Raw genomic sequence first — 9,490 nt, forward strand, 5'->3', positions numbered from 1 at the left:
TAAGGCTTATTGAGAAAGTAAGGAGGCATGGGATCCAAGGAAACATTGCTTTGTGGATCCAGAACTGGCTTGCCCACTGAAGGCAAAGAGTGGTTGTAGATGGGTCATATTCTGCATGGAGGCCGGTGACCAGTGGAGTGCCTCAGGGATCTGTTCTGGGACTCTTACTCTTTGTGTTTTTTATAAATGACCTGGATGAGGAAGTGGAGGGATGGGTTGGTAAGTTTGCTGATGACACAAAGGTTGGATGTTTTGTGGATAGTGTGGATGGCTGTCAGAGTTTACTGCGGGACACTGATAGGATGCAGAAAAGGGCTGACAAGTGGCAGATGGAGTTCAGCCCAGGTAAGTGTGAAGTGGTTCATTTTAGGAGGTCAAATATGATGGCAGTGAAAATGTTGGGACTGAGATGAGGGGAAATGTCTCCACGCCGAGGGTGGTGAATGTCTGTAAATCCCCACCACAGAGGGTGTTGAAGACTCGGTGATCGTCCTCACATAAAACAGAGGCTGGCAGATTTGTGGAGACCCAAGGGATCGAGAAAATGAGGATCGGTAGAAGCATGTGGCTGAGATGGGAGAGTAGCCTCCATCTTGCTGATGGTTAAAGGGGCCGAATGGCCTCCTCCTGTTGTTTCTCACTTAATGTTTCAGTGTTCCTGTCCAGTGAGGCTAGAGGAATGTGAATAGAAATGAGTGTTTATAAACATAGACATTTAAATGACAAACACGAGGAAATCTGCAGATGCTGGAAATTCAAGCAACACACACAAAATGCCGGTGGAACGCAGCAGGTTAGGCAGCATCTATAGGGAGAAGCGCTGTCGATGTTTCGGAACGTTTCAGGACTGTCGAAGGGTCTCGGCCCGAAGCGTCGACAGTGCTTCTCCCTATAGATGCTGCCTGACCTGCTGCGTTCCACCAGCATTTTGTGTGTGTTGACTGATTTAAAAGAAACCTGCTCATTTTCTGTGTGGGGCTGAATTGTGTGTCGGGATGGAAAGTGAATCAGAACTATAACTCTGAGAACTCTGTGACCTGGGGCTGGAGGGAAAGGGATCGAGGAAGATATGGACGGAAAATCTAAATACGTATGGAAATGGTATAGTGAAATAATGAAATAATGTGGGAAATGCGGCGGTGGGCAGGGCAATATGTGAAGGGCGAGGAACAGTCACCGGTCACATGGGAGACCCTCCAGCGAAACGTGATCATGTTTTACCGCAGATCGGCAGCATTTGCGGGTTTGTTTCCGTGGCCCCGCCCACCACCTGTGACGCAGATTGCGCATGCTCACAGGCACGAGCCGCCAGGTAGTGTTTTTTTCGTTCTTTGTGGAAGTGGGTCAGCGGCGGGTCCGGGTTCGGGATCGGGATCGGGAGGGGGTCCTCGCCCCCTTGGACGGGGTGCCGGAGACGGATTATTCTCTGCGGGGCAACACCAACAATTTCCCTTCGGTGAGTATTGAAGCCGGTCCCGAGCGGGGAGGTCTGACGTTGAGTGGTGAGTTAACTTTCCCGAACTCAAACAAAAGAAAATCTGCAGTTGCTGGAAATTCGAGCAACGCGCACAAAATGCTGGAGGAACTCAGCAGGCCGGGCAGCATCTAGGGGAAGAATACAGTCGCCATTACCGGCCGAAACCCTTCGGCAGGACTGGAGAATAAAAGGTGGGGGTGGGGGAGGCCTCGCCTCGCTTCCTTCACAGAATCTGCCGGGGTCGGTCCGGGTTGTGAGACCTTCACACCGAACCGTCTGAGATGAGCCGCCGCTCAGCCCCTGTTGTTCTGGTCCTATTAGCAGGATGACGTAAAACACGTTTCTATACTGTTACTGACAGAGAATTGTATAATTGCTGTTCTGTGTGTTATCTGAATGTACTTGCCTGTGATGCTGCCACAAGTCAGTGTTTCTCTGTACCTGTACCTTCCCGTACTTGTGCACTTGGCAATAAATTCAACAGGACCTGAGAAATCTCAGTGAGATTTGATTAGTGATGATCATCTTGGCAGCTCGGTAGGTCGAATGTATGAGACAGTACACTGTTAAATGCAAAACCCTGAACAGTGTTGATGATCAGAGGGATCTTAGACTCCAAGTTCATCGCTCCCTGAAAGAGACAGCACAGATTGATCGGGTGGTTAAGAAGGCAAATGACATGGTTGTCTTTATCAGTTGAAGCATTGAGTTCAAAAGTCGGGAAGTTGTGTTGCAGTTTTATAAAACTAGTTAGACCACATCTGGAGTGTTTCATACAGTTCTGGTCGCTCCCATTCTCGGAAGGATGTCGGGGCTTTGGAGTGGGCGCAGAAAAAGGTTTACCAGGATATTGCCTGGATTAGAGGGCCTGAGCTATAATGGGAGGTTGGACAAAATTGTATCGTTTTCTCTGGAGCCTTGCCGGCTGGGGAGAGACTGGATAGACGTTTATAAGATTACCAGAGGATTAGAAGCCATGTCTCAGAAAGGCAGCGTCCATTATCAAGGACCTCCAGCACCCAGGGCATGTGGTTTTCTCAATGTTACCAGCAGGTAAGGAGGTACAGAAGTCTGAAGGCTCACACTCAGTGATTCAGGAACAGTTTCTTCCCCTCTGCCATCCGATTGCTAAATGGATATTGAACCCTTGAACACTACCTCACATTTAAAATATATAGTATTTCTGTTTGTTGCACGATTTTTAATTTATTCACAGAAACATAGAAAACCTACAGCACAATACAAGACCTTCGGCCCACAAAGTTGTGCCAACATGTCCCTACCTTAGGAATTACTATGGTTACCCATACCCTCTATTTTTCTAAGCTAGTATTTCTTTATTTTTCTCCAGTGTCTCCAGGTACCTATCCAAAAGACCATATTCTACCCACCTCCACCACCGTTGCCGGAAGCCAATTCCACACACTCACCACTCTCTGAGTAAAAAAACTTATATGTAACATTTCCGCTGCAACTACTCTCCAGCACCTTAAACCTGTGCTGTCTTTTCATAACCATTTCAGACCTGGGAAAAAGTCTCTGACTATCCACACGATCAATGCCTCTCATCATCTTATACACCTCTATCAGGTCACTTCTCATCCTCCGTTGCTCCAAGTAGAAAAGGCCGAGTTCATTCAAACTATTCTAATAAGGCATGCTCCCCAATCCAGGCAACATCTGTGTAAATATCCTCTGCACCATTTCTATGGTTTCCACATGCTTCTTGTAGTGAGGCAACCAGAATTGAGAACAGTGGGGTGTGACCAGCGTCACATATAGCTGCAACATTACCTCTCGGCTCCTAAATTCAATCCCACGATTGTTGAAGGTCAATGCATCATATGCCTTCTTAACACAGAATCAACCTGCGTAGCAACTTTGAGTGTCCTATGGACTGGGACCCCAGGATCCCTCTGATCCTCCACACTGCCAAGAGTCTTACCATTAATGTTATATTCTGCCATCATGTTTGACCTAACAAAATGAACCACTTCACACTTATCTTGGTTGAACTCCATCTGCCACTTTTCAGCCCATTTTTGCATCCTATCAATGGCCCACTGAAACCTCTGACAGCCCTCCACACTATCCACAACTCCCCCAACCTTTGTGTCATCAGCAAACTTGCTAACCCATCCCTCCACTTCCTCATCCAGGTCATTTATCAAAATCACAAAGAGTAAGGGTCCCAGATATACTGTAAATGATTTAGTTGTTTATTTTTATTATTTTATTTTGTTTTTTTTCCTTCTATAATATGTATTGCATTGAACTGCTGCTGCACGGTTTTCAAATTTCATGACACACACCGGTGATAATAAACCTGATTCTGATTCTGAGTGGACAGACAATCTATTTTTCCTGGGGGTTGAAATGTCTAATATATTTAAGGTGAGAGGAGATGTAAGCAGCAAGTTTGTTTCTTTACACAGAGTGGTGGGTAGCTGGAAAACTCTGCCTGGGGTGGGAGACCCGGCTGGTCACGTGATCCCATTTGCCCCTCCCATTTAACAGCAGATGGGCAGCACCTGTGCATCTGTTTCCGAGGCCCTGCCCTCCGGATGATGTGACACTCACTTCGCGCATGTTCTCTGTCTCCGGCCGGGCGGTGTTTTCTTTTCCGCTCAGTGCTGAAGTGCATCATCTGTGGGATCGAGGGAAGGGTCCTCACCTCCTGGGTGGGGGAGCCAGGGGTCGGGATCACTGTCTGTGGGCCGAAGATATTGCGTTCCCATCGGTGAGTACTGAGACCGATCCCCAGCGGGGAGATCTGATGTTGGCCGTGAGCCCCGAACTGAGAACCAATTACTCATTTATTTTCCGATTATCTGGGCTGGTCAAAAATGTGTCGACTTCACAATCTGCATTGAACGATCCAAACCTGGAGCCCAGGCTGTCTATTTCCGCAGAGCTGAAATGGGAGACCCACCAACAGGTCATGTGAGGCTGTTTACCGTCGATCAGCCCTACCCTTCACTTTGTGATGCAAGATGACATGGTGTGTGCTCAGCGTCTGCGGATGGGTCAGATTGCTTCCTCTATGTTGTGTTGGGGGATCTGATGTTGGTCACTGAGTCCCGTTAACTTCCCCCAACTCGCCTCACTTCCTGAGGCTGCTCACATTTGTCCGTGAGCTTTGTGGCTGTTGTGTCTTCTTCCAGACTGGGGTGGGTGAGAAAGGAGAATGTCCCAGGTTTTGGGGATCTTTGATTTCACTGCCTGCTTTACTGAGGGACTGGGAAGTCTAGGGGGGAGAGTGGTTTCTGTGATGTGCACGTGGCCGAGTGGTTAAGCAATCTGAAGGTCATGAGTTTGAGCCTCAGGCCAGGCAGTGTGTTGTATCCTTGAGCATGGCACTTAACCACACATTGCTCCTGCACGTTTATAGCCCAGATGGATCAAATCACCTAATCCTGTTCCTGTGTCTTATGTATTACCATGACAGAATGATGGCTCCTTCTTATCCCATATTGTTTTGTGATGTGTGAGGGACAATAAAAGATTGTTCACTGAGATTATTATATTTGGCTTCAACATTTAAATTTCAGTGGGTTTTGTTCTTAGTAACATTAAGCAGAAATGTTTGGTTCTCCTTTTCATTGTTAATGTGCTTCATTATCTCTCTGGTTAATGTTAGACCTGCGGTGAGAGGTTTATTGGAAGAAAAACCCCAACTGGAAGCAAACCATGACTGAAGATGTGGGAACAGCAAGAAGTGAACTAGCCCGAGGACTGAGAGCATCAACTGGAGAGAACAACTCTGAATCAGCAGATTTGGAGTTCCCAGTGAGGAGGAAGTTTGGTGAGTCTCATTTACTCAAACACTGGTCCTTTATACATTACATACCTGTACAATAGAAGGTGGGAAATAGTTGGTGAGACTGAATGTGCCCAGAAGAACCATTTATGCCTCTGTCAGACCCAGTTGCAATCACACCAGGTCTGGTAATGTGCTTCCAGCAGCCCAGCCCTTTAAAATCACTCGCATTTTGTGGAAGTCAAATCTGGATAAAGTGGTGGAAATCGGGCAGAATCTCAAGTTGCTGGAGATCTGCACTAAAAACTGAAAATGTTTGAAGTCATTCTGACAAAATGTTATTAACCTGAATTGTAAAGATTGTTCCTCTCCCCACAGCTGTTCCTTACATGCTGAGCAGTTTGGTAATTCCAATTTCTTTTTATTACATTCACTCTGGATTGGTTTATGTTTCCTGAAATGTACCATTTTTAATATGGAACTGGAAATGGCTCACTCTGTGACAGTTGAACAATAAAGTAACCACAACTTTTCCCTGCAAATTACCCTAGTGCCAATTAGTTTGTTATTCCTAGAAATGTGTTCAGTACAGTTGTTGTGAACAAGGTTTACAAGAATAATCTCAGGAATGTTCGGCGTTATGCATGAGGAGCATTTGATTGTTTTGGACCTGTGCTCAATGCAGTTCAGAGGGACGGTGGGGGGTTGTGGGGGGGATGTTTGGTTAAGTAAACCTACCAAATGCTGAAAAGCCTGGATACAGTGGACATGGAGAGGATATTTCCATTAGACTGTGATCTGACAGCACAGTCTCGGAATAAAGAAGCTTCCCTTTAAAACTGAGTGAAGAAAAAAAATTGGCCAGAAGATGTCTAATCTGTGGAATTTGTTGCCACAGAGGTTGTTGAAGCTGCCATTTGGGTATATTTATGACAGAGATTAACATATTCATGATTGCTGAGTAGCTCAGGGTTACAGGAGGAAGGCAGGAATATGGTGTTGGAATGAAAATCAGCTGTGGTTAAATGGTGGGGCAGACCAGATGGATCGAATCACCTAATTCTGTTCCTGACTGAATGATGGCTCCTCCTTATCCCATATTGTTTTGTGATGTGTGAGTGACAATAAAAAAAATGTTTACTGAAATCATTATATCAGCCTTACACGTTTTGTTCTTAGTAACATTAACCTGAAATGTTTGGTTCTCCTTTTTATTGTTATTGTGCTTCATTGTCTCTCTGGTTAAAGTTAGACCTGCGGTGAGAGGTTTATTGGAAGAAAACCCCCAACTAGAAGCAAACCACGGCTGAAGACGAGGGAACAGCAACAAGTGAACCAGCCTGAGAACTGAGAGCATTAACTGGACAGAACAGCTCTGCCTCATGAGACTCTGAGATTCCATTGATTCAGTCAGGAGAAAGTTTGGTGAGTCTCATTTACTCAAACACTGATCCTTTAGACATTACATACCTGTATAAGGGAAGGTGGGAAATAGTTGGAGTGAGACTGAATGTGCCCAGAACAACCAGTTATGCCTCTGTCAGACCCAGTTGCAATCACTCCAGGTCTGGTAATGAGCTCCCAGCAGCCCAGCCCTTTAAAACCACTCCCACTCTGTGGAAGTTGAATCTGGATTAAGTCACTCAGAGACCGTACGGTGCAAACTCTGTATTCCAAGTACCCGGGGCTTACTTAGTTAGTCGCTCAAACAGGAACAGTCTGTGACTGTTCCCACCCAATCCACTAACTGACTAACATTTCCCCTTACACCACAGATATATCCATCCAGATACCCCCACACAAGACAGGCTGGAGCCAAAGATATTTACTACATGACAGGCTGGAGCCCCTAAAGACAAACTACAAAATAGTCATAATGGTTTACACACACAGAACAGACTGAAGCTATCCTATCTCTACATGTGAATGCGCAAGGAGATAAGCATCTTGAAACTCTAGCTAGCTAACCACAAGAAGAAACATGGCTCAGCACATCGGTTGATCATCAGCAGTTCCTTTCAGAAAAACAGCCTGCTATTGTTTAACGAAGCGTTAACCATTTCACAGACTTTATCCTTCCCTCCTTTTGATCATTACATTATCAACAACGCAGAAACTTTTTACAGAGAAAGCAACTGATAACAGCATTGACTTATCAGTGGGTAAAGACAGTGCACAACAGTAATTGTAACAAAGATATGTACAACTATTAGGACATAATGCAGTATCATGCCCCACATATTACCAAACAGGCCTTCAAAGATCACCATTTCGACCCTTCGGTGAACCCTTGTAAATCCTGCCCTACTTTCTTGATCCTGTCAATCTCCTTTGCAGTGTGCTCGGAGAGGGGTGTAATGTTAGTAGATTCATCATGGATATACGTGCAGCATTCTGTGTCAATAACAGCACAGGTTCCCTATTTCTCAGCTGGGATAAACTCTAAAGCTGTACGATTCTGTATGACTATTTGCCAGATTGCAATCATTTCAGTGGATATTTCTGTTACTTGGGCCTGTGTTACTGTCAGGGCCCCTGCAGTGTTGTGGCCAGCTCCTCAAGTGCTGTATCCAAATTGATTATCTCTCGTGAATTCCTGGCTACTCCATAGGAGAGAAAAGTAATCATCCAAAATGAATCAGTCTCAGTTGTTCCTCTCGGCTGCTGGGCACCTGCAAGTATGGCCAGGATGCATGTTTCCCAGTATTGGAAGTTCCGTTTGGTGGGGGCCTGAGACACCATTCCTCAAAACACTGACAGCCACAGTCATCTATGACTGGACCACAGGTCCTCAACTCACTTCCCCGGATGTTATTTGAGAAAGCCCAGGCTGAGAGTTCCTCACTCTGGTTGAGCAGGATTACTGACATTGGAACCATAGTTTTACCATGCTGTGGAATTTCAGCACAAACCTAGCAGGTCCCTAGTTCTACCTGTTTGGCATAAGTATGACAGAAAGACAGAAATGTGTTAACATGGGGGCCCCCGGATGCTGGGGTGAGCCCTCTCAAAGACATAAACATGAACACCACTAACAACCAATACATTCCCATTAGTCCGAGAGAGACCTTCTACACAGTTCCTTCAGTAACATGTTTGGCACCTAATGATGTATCCACCGAGATTGCCCCTTCAGTTTCACAGCTATGGGAGCGGTCGGTAACACCTGATATGGTCCTCTCCTCCGAGGTCCAAGATTCCCTTAATCCCAGTTCTTCATCAGGAAAAAAAATCCCAGGTTCCATGGTGCGGAGTAGTTCTCTTCCTTGTAAGCCTGTCATACCTGTGAATGTATGCTTGGAAAATTTTGGTTAGTTGGTATATATATTTCCCCATGTCTTCCCCTCATGTATCAATATCCAATTTTGCTGGTAGACTTTCTGGGAGCAATGGTACACAAGGCCTTAGTCCCCAGGGTGTCTTCATGGGCCATCCATAAATGATTTCAGCTGGTGACAACCCTGTTTTCCCCTGTGGGGTAACCCTCATGTGGAACTGGATAACGGTAGGACCTTCAACCAAGTGAGTCCAGTCTCCACTGTTAGTTTGGCCAGTTTACTCTTCAGAGTGCCATTGGCTATCTCCACTGTGCCAGCGGCCCATGGGTGGTGTACACAGTGGAATTGTTGCTTGATAGCTAGTTCGTTACGTATGCCTTTGTTTACTTTCATCACGAAGTGTGGGTCATTGTCAGAGCTCAGCATCTCTGCCAGGCCGTACCTGGGAATTATTTCCCGTAATAATACCTTCACAACAGTCATAACAGTATTATTGGTAGTTGGAACAGCTTCAACACATCTACTAAACACATCTATAATATCTAAGCAGTATCTATAGCAATGTACTCTAGGCAATTCAATAAAATCAACTTGTAGACACAAAAAGTTCCACCTGGCAAGGGACTCGTACCCTGTTTGCAGGGTACAGGTTACCAACCATTCCCTCCTTTCTCAGGTGTGTACAATTATGTATCTAATCGACCAATATTGGTAAAAACTCTGTAGGAACACAAATCTGTCCCACTGGGGTGATCCAAAAACCTATGTTGGGGTCTTTCTGGCACCCCATCTGGGACCACAGTTTTCACTCCTCCTCAGAGGTGTCCCCCTGAGAAGAACAAAACTCGAGGTAGCTGTAGAGCGGTGAGTAAGTTCTTTACAAAGGTGGCATTACTAATGGGGTGGCCAGAGGAAGTCAGGAATCTCCATGTTCCCAGAGAACCCTGTAGTCATGTACAATTCCAAATGTATAAC

General features: G+C 45.7%; 1 long non-coding RNA gene across 1 annotated transcript; it reads left to right on the forward strand.

Moving 5' to 3' along the window:
- Positions 1–1,323: 1,323 nt before the first annotated feature.
- On the forward strand, positions 1,324–7,003 carry LOC140721114 (uncharacterized). Its single transcript, XR_012097318.1, has 3 exons — positions 1,324–1,456; positions 5,118–5,282; positions 6,486–7,003. It is a non-coding gene; the product is annotated as an uncharacterized lncRNA (long non-coding RNA).
- The last annotated feature ends 2,487 nt before the right edge of the window (positions 7,004–9,490 follow it).

Source organism: Hemitrygon akajei, unplaced genomic scaffold, assembly GCF_048418815.1.
Source record: "Hemitrygon akajei unplaced genomic scaffold, sHemAka1.3 Scf000050, whole genome shotgun sequence".
NCBI classification, from domain to species: domain Eukaryota; kingdom Metazoa; phylum Chordata; class Chondrichthyes; order Myliobatiformes; family Dasyatidae; genus Hemitrygon; species Hemitrygon akajei.